The following is an 18,142-nucleotide window of genomic DNA, read 5'->3' as shown; positions in this document are numbered from 1 at the left end:
GCTGATTTATTGACCGCATAGGGTTTTGCAAGAGAAGAGATAAATAGAGGGGGCTTGCCATTGCCTGCCTCCATGTATCAACTGTGGACTTCCTTGGTGGTCTCCCATCCAAATCCCAATCAGGGCCAATCCTGTTCAGTTTCTGAAATCTGATGAGATCAAGCTAGCCTAGGCCAGAGGTTTCCAACCTTTTTGGTATGGTGACCCACAAGTCCAAGTTTACTTTGTGTGGTGACCCATCCAGGGCTGGCCCAAAGGTCTGAGAAGGCACTTTAGGGAAGCGCACTAGGTCGAGATGATACAGGAAGATGGTAGATATTAGCAAAGATGTGGGTGACAAGTGGCTCAGTGTAATACATCTCACACAGCAGGAAGAGGGCAATGAGGCATTGCAAGGGGCTGGGCAAAAGGTTGGGATGCCAAGGAGCAGCGCCAAGACAGACCCTACACTCACACGCTCCTCTTTCTTTCTTCCCTTACTTTTTCATGCACTGAGCAGCTCCCAGCTACTCTCCAGCTTTGCCTCCGCTTCTTCCATCTACTGTTGTAAAGTTACTAGTTGCCAGACAGTTTTTGCCCCCTCATTATTGTCACAAAGGGCAAGGTGAGAATGTGAAAAGCTGAAAAGAACGAGAGGAGAGAAAGAGATGGGTACAAAAGCAGGAACCACTATTCGGGATAGCGGGCCTGCGACCCACTTTCAGAGGCTTCACAACCCACTTCTGGGTCCTGAATCACAGGTTGGGAAGCACTGGCCTAGGCCATCCAGGTCAGTGTAAAATATAGTAGCAACAAAAAAATAAGGAACAAAATAAATCCAAGAAGTAATCAGATTTCTCAAATGTTCGTGAAGTTTTTCCATAAATTAATATGTATAAAATTAGATTGCAGAATATTTGATTCGGCGGGCAGTAGACAAACCCAATGCAACAAACTGCTAGATCTCTTCCACATGTGTGCAAGTGCACGCGTGCACGCAGGCACACACACTTTACATATTTGCACTAAAAAAGGAAACATTTTTGTTTTAACATCCTGCTTTTATTTATCACTCATCTTTTGATTAAAATCTTCAATGTCTGGAGCCCAAATATTGACAAAGTAGGAGTGAGGCAGATCTACTTTGGAAGAGAGTTCCCATACATAGAGGTTGTTGTGCATTTCTGTTTAGTTCTGTACACTCTTTTGGGGAAGCAGTAATCAAATCCATCCAATTTCATGGTGACTTTCATTGTTTTTTTATGACACATCATTTTACGTACTGCTTCAACCATATCTCATTTATTACACAGAAAACCTGGATTAGATCATAATTATTCCATTTTGCAGATGTTCATTGCCCAATGTAGTAATAATTTACTGCCCTAGGAAGGAAGATCTACTAACTGCAAATTAAAGAGCTGAAGTATTTAGATTCTGATGCTGTACAAAAGCTTTCTTTTGAACAGTAGCATTACATATAGGCAACATATTCATAGATCAGATGGAACATCATGACACTTGCAGGTTTGCTACCTGAGCCCATGTACAATCAAATAAGACACAGGAATTTTTCAACTTCGTATCACTCCTCTTGTAATAACAAGGTCACTGTCAGTGTGGTGTAGTGGTTGGAGTTTCAGAGTAGGATCTGGGTAACCCAGGTTTGATTCTTCACTCTACTATGGAAGCTCGCTGCGTGGTCTTGGGCCACTCAAACACTCTCAGCCTAACTCAGGGTTTGTTGTTAGGATAAAATGGAGGAGAATGAAGTAAGCCACTTTGGGTCCACATTTGGGGCGGGGGGGGGGAAGCTGGGATACAAATGAAGTAATAAAATAAATATTAGACTGCCCATTTAATCCTCATCTCTACATTTTTTTTGTATTGCTTTTACTGATATCCTACTTTTACCTCTAATTTAGTCCCAAAGGATCATTTACCCCTTCTCAACTCTATCTCCACAACTTCTGCCTTGTGAGGTCACTTAGGCTGAGAGTTGTGATGGGCCCAGTGTCACCCAATGAGCTTCCAAACAGACCCGGAATTTGAACCCAGCTGTCCCAGGACTTAGTGCAACTCTCTAACTACTATGCAACACCTTATTCAAGTTTTACTACTACTTAACAGCCTGTTCACACCTGCAAGTACATCACTTGACTGGTAGCAGACAAATGCATGAGCAACTCCTTTGAAAAGAATTTTTAAAAGTCCCATCTCTAATGGCTCATTCACACATGCGAGCTGCCACTTGATCCTGCATCAAGCAAAGAGCATGCAAGTATGAACCAGCTTTTAGGCACAGAAACATGTGTGCCATCGATGGAACAATCCACCGCTAAGATTAGAAACAGAGACGGGGAGCATCTGCCTTAAAAGACAGAGATATATCTTTCTCTAGGAAGCTCTCCGTAGCTTGTGCAGTTTTGGCTTCTCTGATGAGAAAGCCACCCAAATGGATTGCAGTGATGCTTAGAGGTATTTTGAGGTGTGTTGGCATTGCTAGGGGAGGGGGCTGAAATACAAAACACACATGCTTAAGACAACCCAAGAAGACTGCGTGCCAGCAGCTGTCAACAGATGTCCTTTCTCTCCAGGCAACTGGGTTAAACTGCTATGCTTTTGACCTAACCAGTCCAGGTCAAAGAGGCTATGATTAGAGTCCAAAACAAGATACATAAGAAAATTACATGTGGATAGTAAACCTTCTACACATTATGTTGTTAGAAATTTAGCACTACATAGCTGTCTAAGGAAGTATAGGTTTTGCTTTCCTATTTAAGATGGTTTATGGGGTTTCCTGCACATGTGGCTGGGGGAGGGAATGATAGATTTGAAAATTTATAGATACTGCTTTGTCAAAATTTACATTTTCAGTAGCATGTTCCTGAGTGACAAGCATCACTGTGGAAAGAAAATAGTTGAATGAGTTGGTTTGGTGGACATGGTGACAATCTTGGAAACTTTGGTTTACGTTCCTGTTTAGCTAGAATTCCCAATGCGTTTCAGGGTGTTGCACACACAGATTGTTGCCCATTTGTGAACAGGAACACACTGACTTGCTTGCTAGGATTATCTTGAGGGCCAATGGCACTGTGAGGTGTCACATATGAAGGAGTGAGAAATGGAACAAAGTGACACAAAGCCTTGAGAACCTGATACTCTGTGCTTGATATGTAAGTGAACTACAGGAAAGCATATATACATACAGTGTGTGCATATTGCCCTATGGTTAGGCTCAAGTGCAATCCTCCAGGTATGCTTTTCACCTGCCTTGCTATCATTTTCATCACCATTCCCTCTTATGCTCTCTAGTGAAACCCACAGAGCTGGGAAAAAGCCTTGGCAATTTCATCAACCCCTTGTCAGCTTTTTGGTTGTTACTTTATTTTAAAGCACTGTGTGGATACATGCTCTTTTGAAAGGGAAGAAATAGCTCCAAGAAGTTCCCCTCTTCTTCTTGTACAGCAGTGGCAATAGAGTCAGAAAGGGATGGTTGGGTAGTGGCCCAAACATCACTGGAATTGACAAGATATCCCCCATGTCCTGTACATGAAAGAGGCTTAAAGAGGCATTAAGCAGGGGGAGAGAGAGAGAGATTCTAAAATATGTACAACGCAGTGGAAAAATGATTATTGGAGAATTTTTAAAAATGCCACTCAGAGAGAATGCATCTGTTCACAAGTGACACAAAAATGCAGGAAGACTGAAATGTGACTGTAACTCCACTGTCCTACAAGGCCATCAAATAGATTAAAATCTTGACACAAACATATTTACAATGGTTTTTCTCCCTTCCATCTGTGCACACAAACAGCAGGAGAAAGTCTCAAAGGTGCTCCTGTGTATGATTACAGCTGACTGCTTTCCTCCTCACCATTATGGGGAACTGCCCACCTGTACTTCTTTGCTCCTACATGGAAGATGAACTGGGAAAGGAGCAGAGCCCACATTTAACAAACAGTCTTGCATAAGGAAAAAAAATGTCAGCAATGTTCAAAAGATTATAAAAGACCTCTGCACTGGTAATTTGCTCACAGCAAATGCAAGCCTAGTTTCATCTGTTCAAGCACTTACTGTAAGAGGAGTACTGACTACCATAGCACATACTGAGATTTGTCCAGAAGGGATGATCTGTGATTCAGTACAATTTCCACTATAATTCAGGGGGTACCTTTTTGAGGGATAGGATCCCAGGTTTTTTTTAATCTACTGCTTGTTCATCATTTAACATTTTTCTTAAACAGATCTTATTCAGGCCACATCTAGTTTGTTGGATTGGTCTTATAGAAGAACCAAGACCTACAGTACAATCCTATGCACAGTTTGCACCCTTCTGAGCCTGTTGACTTGAATTGGCTTAGAAGAGTGCAACTTCAGTCAGGACTTCAGTTAGGCACTGGTAAAGGCACTGGTAAATTAGCAAGTCTTTGCTATTATACCTCCTGCTAAGTCCAGAGATCACAGCAAGAACCTTCAAACAGAAGTCAAAGCATTTTCATCTCATGTTGAGTCTCTTGACATCTGGGTATGCTCTTTTCCTGGGGTGGGGCGGGGGGGGGGGATGTACAACTCAGCTTGTCATTGTTACTGCAGACTGCTCAAGCTTGGTAGTTGTTGATCCTGTAGATCTGTAGCGAATCCTTTCTCCCACTGCACTCAGGGAAGCTGGAAGAATGGTCACCAGGCTCCAGTGCATTGCTTCTTCTTGAGGGCAGGGAGTTACAGAAGGTGACACAGTGATATCCGAAAAGCAGGTTAGCCGCTGTCACACGCACAGTGGGGACACTTGCAGCACAATGTGCGTTAGTCAGTGGCTCACCTGCTTCTGGAGGGTTAATCCAACATAGGCAGGTTTGTGCTTCTAGGATGCCAGCAACAGCCCCCCTTCCTCCCCCCTGCCCCTATCAACAATGACCTGGAATACATAAGAGACAGATCAGCTGCAGAATTACTACCACCATTCAATTGCAACCTCATACATATTTGCCTTACATGATTTCCCAAATAACTGATGTACAATCTAGATAAGCTGAGAAAGCTTCTTATTACAGCACTCTGGTCCATTAAAATCCATACATGGCTAATGCAGAGAGCCCCACATAAAGTAATAGTCTATCATCATAGGCAGGACACCGGCTCTAGTAGGCTTTTCTGCAAAGTATTTCCTCCTAACAATTACATTAAGAACCATACTTAGGTCTTTCTGGTGCTTACATTTACAGCAGCACCAGCTACTTGCCATCGCCTCATCCCAAATACAGAAGAGCAACTTAATCTTGGAAAGTTACTTGACCATCTCCTCTAGAATGGTGGTACATTCAGACCAGCAAGAACGATGAAGATACTACTGTGGGCACTATCACCATTAGGAAGTGCTTATCCAAGCTAATCCCATTTGGAGAACACCCTCCCTCCCACACACTTCAACAACAGAATGCTCATTGACTTCAAGGGAGATGGAGGCGAATCTTTGGCCACGCAGATTCCCCAGGTTTGCTTCAATTTTTAAAGCATATTCTCATTATCATTTAAAAGCTGCCTATTTAGTTATCAGTTACTCTTTAGAACTAGGAAATGAATGAAAACTTTGCCCTCTTCCTTTCACAGTCTGAAACATACCAGATGCAAAAAGCCGAATCCAGAGAAATAATTGGATGATTTTCCACAGTAGCAAAAGTGAAACCACTTCCCTTGTCTTTGCAATGGGCCGGCAGCAGTTTCATTATGCAACTGAGAAACTTTTTTTAAAAAAAAGTTATATATGAAAAGTTCAGAGCTCCTTTCCTGAGCAGCAGTGAAGACTGTCATTTACATTGCACGAAGCTGGTCCCTTTACTTAGAGAATATTTGCACTTTTGACAACTTTGCCGAGATGTGCTTTTTTTCCTAATCACGGAAATGCTGATGTTCTTTTTAATATACTTGTGAAACGCTCGCATGCCATCGTCGGGCAGCAAAGTGAGAATTGCCGAGCTCGCCCCCCACCAAAGCACTTTCCTCTAGTTTACCCAGGCATAAAATCCACCAATATACACATCCCAAATCCGTCTACAGACCCAACGCTGATTTCCTGCCTCGTTCTCCTACTTACCTGAACTTTGGAGGCTTTTAGCACTGCCTGCAGATTATGCACCTCCCCGCAGCAGCTTCCTTGATCAGACCAACGCAATCTTCCGAGACTACAGCCTACCCAGACCTCCACCACCAGGAAAGCACAGCAACTTCTCTCGCAGAGCCTCGCAGCCGGACCCACGCCGCGGCCACTGCCCCCGTGCAACCTGCCTTCTCTCGCGCTTCCCTACCCCGCCCTGACTTCATGCAAATCAAGGATTATGACGCGACCCGGTTAATCCTCCAATAGGGGCAGGGCCCGGCTGCTGGGTGGCCACGCCCCCCACCACGGTCGCCAATCAAGAGACGCCCCTCGTAGCAGAGGGCTTCGTAGCTCCCTCCTTTCCTTCCTCGCGAGTTACAGCGCGGGGTGCGGCGCGTTCGGTTCTGCACGTCCTTACTTTAGGGAGGAACCAACTGTACTTGTCCAAACGTCGGTGCTGCTCTCCCCCGCCCCTTCCCGCGATGGATGTCGCCAACTCGGCTCCTTCCCAGGAACGTGGCTGTTGGGGGAAAGAATTCACGCCAGGGCGAGCCGTTGAGTTGCAGGGTTCGGCCCCCCTGCTCCTCTCCCCTCTCCGAGGGGTGCTCAGTGGTACAGCCCAGCTTGGGCTTTGCCATGAGGACAGTGTCAATGTGCACGTAGCAAGCGCAGGAGCAGCAGGACGAGCCCCAAGTGGCGCGCGGGGCTGGCAGGGCGGCCGCGCGCCGCTAGATGTCCCTCGCTCGGCCGCCGAGGCAGCTGCCGTTTGCAGCTGGCTCGCGCTGTCCTCAAAGGCTCTTTGAGTCTCGGCGCTACGGAGCCCTTCCTACCCCTTGTCTCCTCCTCCTCCTCCCTTGCAAGGTAGAAGCGAAAGAAATCCCGCCCTGCTGTTTTACTTCACTGCTAAGGATGCTTGCGTGTGTGCACGAGCGCGTGCAGAAAAGCCCAGAGGATCTGGTTATCTTTAGCACTGGAACAGTACATTCAAGACCATGCATGAAACACCTCGAGATTTTGCAGGCAGGCTAGAACGGTGCAAAACAAAAGGCACTTGAGTACCCGGGACTGATGGCCAGCCTCGTGTATTGGTCCCCATATCCTTCCAGACGCCTCTGAGATTCTTAGCTTTCATTTTTTAAAAAGTGTATTAGTTTTCCCCATCACGGCGGAGGTGCGCTTGAAACGATCGTAGAAATATGGTTCAGTTCGAACAAACGTTTTCCTTTCAAATTTCTTCATTGCTAACAAAATGCGATTTTGTGACGCTATCTCATGATAAGCTACAAAGAGATCCAGTGCTCCAGTGCAGGAAGTTTAGCTTGAATCCGTGCTGGAATTCTCAGGTTCTAAAACTATGGACACTTTCGTAGAATAGGCACTTTTGAGGGCTAATAAAACAGGAAATCAGTGGCACGTTAAAAGTCTAAAAATCTATTACAGCACAAACTTCTAAATCAGAGCTCATATCAGAGGCATGGAGTGGTAACCCATTAGGCAGACGTATTTATACTCAAAGCGGCACTCAACAGAAAGGAGTGGGATGTATGCCACTTTGCATGATCCTGGGTAAATATTTGGATTGTAATGGAGACCTAAGCTCAGTGCTTCCCAACAAAGCTCTTTAAAAGTAAAATTTCTTGACAATAATTTAGCAGTAATTGAATAATGTTCCCCGCCAGCAACTTTTTCTGGCCTGTAAATCTTTTCATAGGTAGGGGGTCCCTCAGGATTAAAAAAAGAGGTTTGTTCATGGGAAAAAGGTTGGGAAACACTGCCTTTGCTAATCATATCTCAAAGAGCTTATGAATTGACTTTTCCTTCTTATATGACACCTGATGGCATACCAGAATGCAACACTTCTGCCTACCCTACTCCTGTGATTACTGAGGGGGGATGTATAGTCTGTGAACAACAAAATGCTGCCTCTTGGATGTGTGGTTTTTAACTTTTATACTGTTTGTTTATTCTACTTCTATTATTGTGTAATGTTATTTTAATATTATTGTAATATTATTAATATTGTGACCCACCTTGAGCTCACTCTTGAGGAGGATGGGTAAGAAATCTAATAAATTAAATACATTTGCTAGCAGTGTCCTGGTATCCAACATATGCTGGGTTAAATTGATTTCTGGTTTAAGCACAAGTTTTACACAGATTAGCCATGTTACTCCCATATAATTTGCAACATGGAAAGCACTGTCTACCCTGCAATATCGCAAGCTTGCCATATAAGGAATGTGAAGGGATGAATGGCATCTTAACAGTATACAACTACAATAATCAAAGTAATATGTAAAATCTACTCCTCTCCACCATTTTTATGAGATTTTCAACCTTTGAGTGAATTGATGGCCCATACAGCCACGTAAGTTCTTTGGTACCTACAGCGTTTCCTCTGACCATTGAGCAGCAGGTTACGAAAGACGATCTCGGCATATAGTGGAGAATGCTGTGCCCTAGAGGACAGGGTGCATGGTGGGAGGCTGCTTCCTTCCTTTCCTTCCTTTGACCTTTTCCATGTCAGTTATTTGCACTGTTTTTTTTATTTTATTATTAATTATATTTATAGAACAAAATATGCAACTTACGACTTATAACATATGTGCATATACACTTTGAAACTGATTATTGCCAACATTAACTGTAAGTATAATCTTTAATAACACTAATTACAACTGTAAGATATAACAATATAAATGCTTTGGAAATTGCACCTCTTCATTATTGATATATTCAAAAAAGGGCCACCATTTTTCATAAAACTTAGTTGACCTTGAGGACATGGCATCTCTTTGTAAACCGTCTGTGATTTTTTCAATAATAAATTGATCCCATACTTTTGTCAGCCATTGTTTTAATGTAGGGGGTGTTTGATTATTCCAGCATGAGGCAATAAGCGACTTTGTTACTACCAGTGGGCTATTAATTAGATCTCATCTTATTGCAGTGATCTCATTATCATGCCACAAGTTTAGAAAAATTAATTGAGGTTGTAAGGGGATTTTGTACTTAGTTATTTGTTCAATTAGTTGTATGATTTCTACCCAGAATTTGCTAATAGCTGAGCATTTTCACCAACAGTGTGCATAAGTTATTTGCACTGGTTTTAATGTTACTGAGAAACAGTCATCGCCCCCCCCCCTGCAGCATCATGGTGCATTTCTGCTCCTCCCAGTTTTCCCCTGGTTTTTCTCCTATCTCTCCCAAGCCTATTGTGCTGCAAATAGATGATCACAGCAAAGTCTAGATGGCTGCCTTCTCAGTGGGAAAGTTAGGGTTTTTCCAGTCCCACAGCTGCTATTTTTTCTGTCCCTGCAGTGGCCACACATACACACCCCACCACTCTTGTTCACAGGGTGTGTATTTCACTATAGAGATATGCCATTGTTCTTCCATTGCTGTAACAAAAGAGACTAGAGTCTTACTATTTAAAAAAAATAATTGGAATTCTACTTATAATATTCTAATAATATTCAATTGCTGATTAAAAAAAAATTCCAAAAAGGCCCTGTGCCATGAGGTGACCACTGCCAGGGGACTGGGGCAGGGAAACTTTCTGTTTGGAATCCCTGTTGCTGTTGTGCTGTATCAGCAGATGCAGCAGCAGGGGGAAACTATACAAGCCTGACTCCTTGTGGAAAACATCCTGATCTCACCCCATCCTACCCCATCTTTGCCTATGCACACCCCACCCCCACCCACCCCGCAGCAAAAATACACATACTTATGCAGAGCCTGATCTGAGCCAAGGTGTGCTAAAGCTCAGTCTCTGTGCTATGCTTTCTCTGTTACTCTGCTTTGTCACAGAACCCACATTAAATGACTAAACTATTCTTGTGTTACCCCTTCAGTGCTGCCCCATGCACACCCAGCTGGGGAGTTTTCAGAAGGTGCAACAGAGGGCTATGCTGATGAAGCCTTCAGTAGAAACGTGGCAAACCCATGCAATAGCTGTACCTTGGAATAGGCCTAAATAGAGGAGGCTAAGGAAGCAAAATAAGCCAATTACTTTTCTGTTAGTTCTTAGCTCACCTCTACTATAGCAGAGGAGTGATGCAGGCCCTTATTTCCCCCTCTACCTTCTGCACAACATAAAGGTACCTGGAACTGGCAATTTTGGCAACCCTGAATTGTGTTCCGAAGCAATCCAAGATAAATGGAAGAGGGCACTAATTGTTTTCTGCTCCGTGTGCTTTGTGCATGCACACCCTCATTTTTTTGGTGTTATTTACTTAATTCCGCACTCTTTTGCTGCTTTTCAGGCTCTTCTGCTTAGTCAATTCATCTGCTGCTTTTAACATATATTCTTGTCTGACTTTACAAACAAGTTGCTTTTAAAAGCTATGTGCTTTACTGGTTGTTGATTACTCCATTCCTGTTACATACTCACTACTGAGCATGCCAAAATTTCAAAGACAAAGAAAGTCAGGTTTGGCAACCAGAATACAATTCTTTTATAGATATTTTAATTTTATTATTGATAGTTGGGGAAATACAGAATAAGAAGGGTAGGGGAAGGAAATAAAAGTTACATAATTCAAATACATTGCACTGTTCAGTCAAATATATTTTCTTATCTTTTTGTAATCCATAGGTCAGCTTATTACATTTTTTCCGTTCATTTTTAGCACTGTCCATAAAGGTCTTCAACTTAACTTGGGATTAAGTTCCTTCAAAGTTCTTTTGTATCCATTCGTAAAAAGGGTCCCAAATATCATCATATATCATACTATATCTTTCAGTAAACTGGATAGTTTATCCATTTCTGCTGTATCGAGTATTCTTTCAATCAGATTTTCTTGTGTTGGGATATCTGTCGTTTTCCAAAATCTCACATATAAAATTCTAGCTGTTGTAATTATATTCAGAATCATGTTTTTGGTTTTTATTCACCTGAGCTGTTATATGATTTAATAGAAAAAGTTCAGGGTGCAGTGGTATAGGAATTTTGAGAACCTGCTGGATCATTCTGAGTCATCTTTCAAAACTCCACCACTTTTTTACATGTCCACCACATATGGTAATATGTACCCACCTTAATTTCACATTTCCAACATTTGTTTGGCATATTTAGAGACATTTTAGCTATCTTAATAGGAGTCAAGCGCCATCTATAAAACATTTTGTAAATATTTTCTTTTAAGGAGGCAGATTTTGTCATCTTTAAATTTTCTTTCCACATTTGTGACCATTGCTCCAAATCAATTGTATGCCCCCGTTGTTATTTGTTATGGCGTTGGAAGTACTACTGAGGCAGATAAGAGACGATGACAACATTAGAAGAATAAAGATTAAAGGTTCTTCATATAAGTTCAGAGCATTTGCCGACGATGTAATGTTTATAGTGGAAGAACCAGTCCAAACATTACCGATACTGTTAGATAAAATTAAAGAATTTGGAGATTTGGCGGGGTTCTACATTAATAAAGCAAAATCGAAATTGCTCTGTAAAAATATGATGAAGAAGAAACAGCAAGAGTTAACAAGTATAATAAACTGTGAAGTGGTCCAGAAAACAAAATATTTGGGAATAGAATTGACAGTTAAGAACATAGACTTGCTCAAGAATAACTATGAAAAATTATGGTCGCAAATAGAAAGAGATATGCTGAAATGGAACAAATTGAATTTGTCGTAATTGGGGCGTATTGCAGTGGTTAAAATGAACATATTACCTAGAGTGATGATTTTGTTGCAAACGATCCCAATTGTAAAAGACAAAAAGCATTTTGAAAAATGGCAAAGGAAAATATCAGAATTTGTATGGGCAGGGAAAAAACTAAGAGTGAAAATGAAGGTGTTATGTGATGCTAAAGGAAGGGGTGGTCTGCAATTGCCGAATTTAAGATTGTACCATGAAGCAACATGTTTAACATGGTTGAGAGAGTGGGTATTACTGTCTAATAATAAATTATTGACCTTGGAAGGCCATAATAAATTGTTTGGATGGCATGCATACCTATGGTATGATAAACATAAAATGGATATAAAGTTTCAACACCATTATGTGAGACAGAATCTCTTTATGGTTTGGCAAAAACACAAGACATTTATAAAGGAAGAGAGACCTATGTGGATTGTACCAGCAGTAGTAGTAAATCCCAATATGGAATATAAAGGAGAAGAATGGATAACTTACAAAGACTTATTAAGATTAGATAAAGACTTGTTCAAGATTAAAAATAAGGATGAGTTACCATTTAAATATGGATGGTTACAATATCGACAAATCAAAGACTTATTTTAATCTGATAAAAGGAAAATAGGTTTTAGAGTCAAGTATTCTGAACTAGAAGAACTTCTACTTGGGGAGGGAGCTAAAGTGATTTCTAAAATGTATAAACTTTTACTAAAATGGTATACAGAGGATGAAACAGTTAAAATTCAAATGGTAAAATGGGCAGTAAATTGTAATAAAGAAATCATAATGGAGGCATGGGAGTACCTATGGAGAAATACACTGAAGATATCAACATGTACCAGTATAAAAGAGAATGGTTACAAAATGATGTATATTTAACACCGAAAAAGTTAGCAATTGCTAATAATCAAATGTCGAACAAATGTTGGAAATGTAAAAATCATGAAGGTTCTCTGTATCATATGTGGTGGACGTGTGAAAAGGCTAGGACGTTTTGGTCTAAGATTTGTGCGGAAATGTCATCAATTTTGAAAGAAAGCGTGTCAAAGAGTCCTGAAATGTTATTACTAGGTTTAAATATGGAGAAAATGAATAGTAAAGATAAAGTTTTGTTATACTATGTGATAGTAACAGCAAGAACATTATATGCACAATATTGGAAACAAGAATTACCAGAGGTGGAAGATTGGATTCAAAAACTGTTGTACATGGCGGAAATGGACAAATTAACAAGGAAATTAAGAGAACAAGATCCAAAGGAATTTATTATGGACTGGGAGAAATTTAAAAATTATTTAGAAAAGAAATGGGATGTAAAAGGACAATTGTGGTCTCTCGATAATTATTAAGAATTAAGAATGAAGTAGTAAGAACTTTGCCTTTAATAATAGGGACAGATGAGATCTAGAGTTAACGATAAGAAATAAAGGGGTTATAGTGCTGTTGGGAGTCAATATAGAAAAGGGGGAGGGGGCGTGGGATGCATGTATTAAGATAATGGGGGATATTTGAAAAGATGTATAATGAATATGTGTTAGCCCATCCAATAAAAACTTAAAAAAAAAATTGTATGCCCCACATTTTCTGCCCATTGTATCATATTGTTTTTGACTGCTCCCCCCTGTAGTTTTACATTTAAAAGCTCACCATATATTTTCTTTATCATTTTAACGTTGGTACCACACATTATCATATCAATTTTCTCTTCTATTTCATAGAAACCCATTGTCTTATCTTTTTTATATCTAGATTCCAATTGTGCCTGGCCCCACCAGCCCAATTCTATATCTAAATCTGCCATTTCTTTTGTATTTTTTAAGACCACCTGGTTTCAGTAACATAAGTGGGCAACTTCCCCTCTTTTTTCAAAGTAGGTTGTGTAAATGCTTCAATTGGGGATACCCATAATGGAATTTTCTCATAGAAGGTATATCTTACTCTTTCCCAGACAGACACGAATGCTTTCCTTATCTAATGATTTTTAAAGTATTTATGATGTTCCCATTTTTTGTACCACAAAAATCCGTGCCAGCCCATCATTAGGTCATGTCCTTTCAAATTTAAAAGTCTTTCATTTTCCAGGGTGATCCATTCTCTCAACCAAGTCATTGCACAAGCTTTATAATATAATGACCAGTCTGGTAAGGAAAGACCAGCTCTTTCCTTTGTATCTTGTAAAGCTTTCAGTTTGATTAATGGTCTTTGATTCTGCCATATAAAGGATTGTACTGTCTTTTTCAGTTCTTTAAAAAATACTTGAGGCATCCCTATTGGTATAGATTGAAACAAAAATAGGACTCTTGGAAGGATATTCATCTTTACAGCTGCAATTCTTCCGAAAAATGGTATCTGTAAGTCCTTCTATCTTTCCAAATCTTTTTTTTAAAGTTTTTATTTTTTAATTACTAACAATACAAAGGAAAGAAGCGGGGCAGAGGGAAGGGAAGAAAAAAAAACATAACAGCACAAACACTACATCTACAAATAATGCTTTCCCTTCATACTGCCATTGTTTAAAATTAAAACTTTGTGAAATACTGTTGGATTGGTAGACCTTGCAAAATACAGATTATAATCAAGATTAGGTCTTCCTCCCCCCCCCCCTGTGCCTCGGACGCAGTTCTCTCTGAATAGCTGCAGTCGCCGCGCTCGTTCCTTCCTCCCCTCCCCCTTCAGACTTGGAACCCTTCTCTTCTTGCTGCAAATCCTGCTGGAACTCTGGATGCTGACCCTCAAAGTCCCTTAGTTGATCTTCTGATATTATTTTGTAAGCTTGATCTTTGTAATTAAACCAAATACCTTCCGGAAATAACCATTTGAACTTTATTTCACGTTTCCTCAAAAGAGCCACAAACCCTTTGTATTTAAATCTTCTTTTCCGAGCTAAAAATGGAACATCCTTCAGTATCTTAACCTTATTATCCAGAAAGTCCAGATCCACATTGTATGTATTATATAGGATAGTGTCCCAAATCCTCTTAGATAAGAAGTCAATGATGATCTCGCGAGGCAGCTGACGCTTCGTTGCATATTTTGAAGAAGCCCGACGGACTTCCAAAATGGCGCTTTTTAACTCTTCTTTAGTTGCCCTCGCGGGTGTCGCCAAAAGTTCCGAGACCAGATCCCGCAAATTCTCATTTTCCTCCTCTTTCATGTTCTGGAGACGCAAAATTGTCTGTGCTCGTTCCACTTGTAGCCCGATCAGCTGGTTTTCCACCAGCTTTAATTCTTTGTTTGTTGCCCTCACGAGTAATGCATTTTCCCGAGCAGACTTCTCTGCCCCCCCGCTGTTTCCTTAATGGTTTTCACTTCATTTTCAATTAAGCCGACCCTTTGATCTGTTTCATTTAGCTTGTCAACAAAGGGCTTTATGGCTTCAGTCACCGACCGCTTCACCAAGTCCTCGAGAGATTCCCCTTTACCCTGCAGGGCAGCCGAGATTGACTTGCCCAAAGCAGGACTCTGCTTTTTCGTCACCATTTTAGGGGGGGGGGGGACCGCCGACCAAATTCTGAAACTCAGTGAGGGGGAAGAAACCCAAGCCTTCTTAGCTTCAGATCCCACCAATCCTTCACGTACGCTTGTAATACAGAAGGGATTTGCTTACTTACAGGCTTTCGCCTAGTTCTGCTCTTTGCCATTCTCCATGGCCCGGCTGCACGCGATGTGCTGCGCAAGTCTGCCGGCCTCCGTTGGGGCAAACGGGCAATTTACCCCCTGCATCGCATTCAGGGGGTTCTTCCCGCGGCGCCCTGGACCCTCACTCCCTCACTGGGAGTCCTGGGGGTTAACTCTCGCGGGTCAACCGCCCGGTCAGGCTGCTCAGACGTTTCCTCCTGGACCTGCGGAGAGGAGCGTCTGACATGGCCGGGAAAACGAAACCGAATCCCTTTCCAAATCTTTTTTAATTGCTTTCATTAAGACCATATAATTGTCTTCATAAAGACAGCTACATCTATTAGTCATCCAAATTCCTAAGTATTTTACCTTCTTGTTGGTCGCAATTTGTGATTTTTGAGCTAGTTCTTCCATTTGCTGCTTTTGAATGTTTTTTGTAATCAGCTTTGTCTTTTGAATATTTATTTTTAACCCAGCCACGGCACCATATTCTTCCATTTCTTGCAGGAGCTTCTGAACCAGAATACAATTATGCAAGTCAAGCACATTTTAAAATATGTATTCTGTTTCTGAGAGGAATTTTTTCAAAGAATGTACAGTATTTAGCAAGCACTTTAGAGAGCCAGTGTGGTATAGTGGTTAGAATGTTGGAGTAGGATCTGGTAGACCCAGGCTTGAATCCATACTCTGCTACAGACACTTGCTGGGTGACCCTCTCTCTCTGCCTAATGTACATCACAGAGCAGAGCAGTGAGAATAAAATGGAGGAGAGAATGATGCAAGCCACTCTGAGTCCCTGTTGGGGAGAAAGGGGAGTTATAAATGAAGTAAGTAAATAAGTAAGTGCTTGTATTAAAGGCCTGAAGGGGGTCAAAGGCATGGAGATTAGGCTTGCTGATCAGCATAATGGGGGGTAGATATACATAGTCATGGAGTATAGAATCCACCTACTAAGTCTTAGAATTCTGATTTTCTACCCAGCCCTCGTCTGGTACTTCATCCTGTTCCATCTCTGGTAACTTAGTTCCAAACATTTCTCTGCAATTATTGGGCCATTTTCCTGCAAAAATATAACATGTAGTACAATTACATCTATGCTAGTCAAATTGCTTGGGAGAAAAGTGCCCTGTCTCTTCAATAGAGGTTTAATGGGATGTTATTTACTTCCATACTATAAAAAGCTTGTGCTGCCCATTTCCACATAATAAGCCTCTATTAAAGGGGACAGGGTATTTGTCTCCAGGCCTGTTGGCAACCCTATACACATAACCAGACAAAGCTGCTATACCAGTTGTCTGCCATTGATATATTAAGGTTAGTATTATCTGACTGACAGCAGTGCTTCAGTATCTTGTGTATCTTTTTTATCACCTACTATTTGATCCTTTTAACTGGAGATAGAACCTGGGACCTTCTGCATGCAAAGCACATGTGCAACTTAAAACCACAGCAAATCCCTTCGTTCTAAGCATGTATTTTCAGAAGTAAGTTCTGATAAATTAATTGGGGCTTATGCTTAGAATTTCAACCAAAACTTTTCAAAAGTATGTCCTACTGATTTCAGGTGGGCTTATTTCAAGTAAGTGTTCTTAGGATCATATCCTTAAAATGTCAGTATACCATGTTCAATGAACTTGCAGATGCGTTGAATAAATAAAGGCCTAATTATAGCTTTGATGTTGTAATTATATTGTTAAATTAGGAGCTCAGGAGCACCAAATCATAATGTTGGTCAATGCCTCAAGATCATCCAGTCCAAACCAAAAGGTAAAAAATGTTGTTTCAAAATGGCATTTCAGCAGCATGTAACTCCTAGCCTAGAGACCTAGGCTTGCTCTTAAACATTAAGCAACTCATGAACTATAGCTTAAAAGGCAGTTTCCTTTCTTCCTTTTGCTTCATTTCATTCTCCCAGCTGCCACAGAGGGACATCTGATGCCAGCATGGTTCACACTTAGCTATGTTTGGTATCATCAGGGAAGTACTCTCTTTTCCCATGGTCTTTGACAAGCCATCCCAAGGCTGGCAAGAAATGTGATTTATGGTGTGTATGCAGAAGAGACAGATTGTTCAGAAAAAAAAATACCAGGTAGCCTTACAGAGCACAAAATTACAATAAGAAAACAATCCTAATCTGAAGAAGTGAGCTGTGATTCACAAAAGCTCATACCTTACCACAAATTTTGTTAATCTTATAGGTGCTACTGGACTCTTTTCTACTGCTACAGACAAACATGGCTACCCATCTTAAGCCTACCCTGGTCTACTTGGAAGTAAATCCCAGTTTAATCAGCAGAGCTTACTCCCAGTCCCAGGAAAGTGTTTTTAGGATTGTGACCTGAATGCTGCAATCATGCCCCTTTCCTCTATAATATTATTGCCCATGGGATATTTGGAAGTACTGCTCAGTTTTCCATTAGTAATTAAGTTAGATTTAATAGCACAGTTACACAGTGGGAGTGAAAATTCATACTCCGATTGCAAGGCTTTTGTTAAAATTTTTCTGTCCTATTTGATATACAGGGAACATTTTACCTTTCCTTAAAATTTATCATTGGAAATCCATAACATTGAAGTCAAAACCCAGCTACATACATCTGAAAATCACAGAGCAAACCAGCCTGTCACGTCGCATCATATAATAAGTCACCTGCCCATATCAACCCAAATCTCTTAAAACTGTGTCTAATGAACCAGCATGAACGGGTGAAGCTTGTCAGCTAAGTAGAAAAAATGTGGATCTGGAAAACAGACTATAAAGAATCTAACTTAGCTTTAGGATTTAAAAGAATCGTTCCGTCTTC

This window comes from Eublepharis macularius, chromosome 2 (genome assembly GCF_028583425.1).
Source record: "Eublepharis macularius isolate TG4126 chromosome 2, MPM_Emac_v1.0, whole genome shotgun sequence".
In the NCBI taxonomy this organism is placed as follows: Eukaryota; Metazoa; Chordata; class Lepidosauria; order Squamata; family Eublepharidae; genus Eublepharis; species Eublepharis macularius.
Note: the sequence above shows the minus strand (reverse complement) of the source record.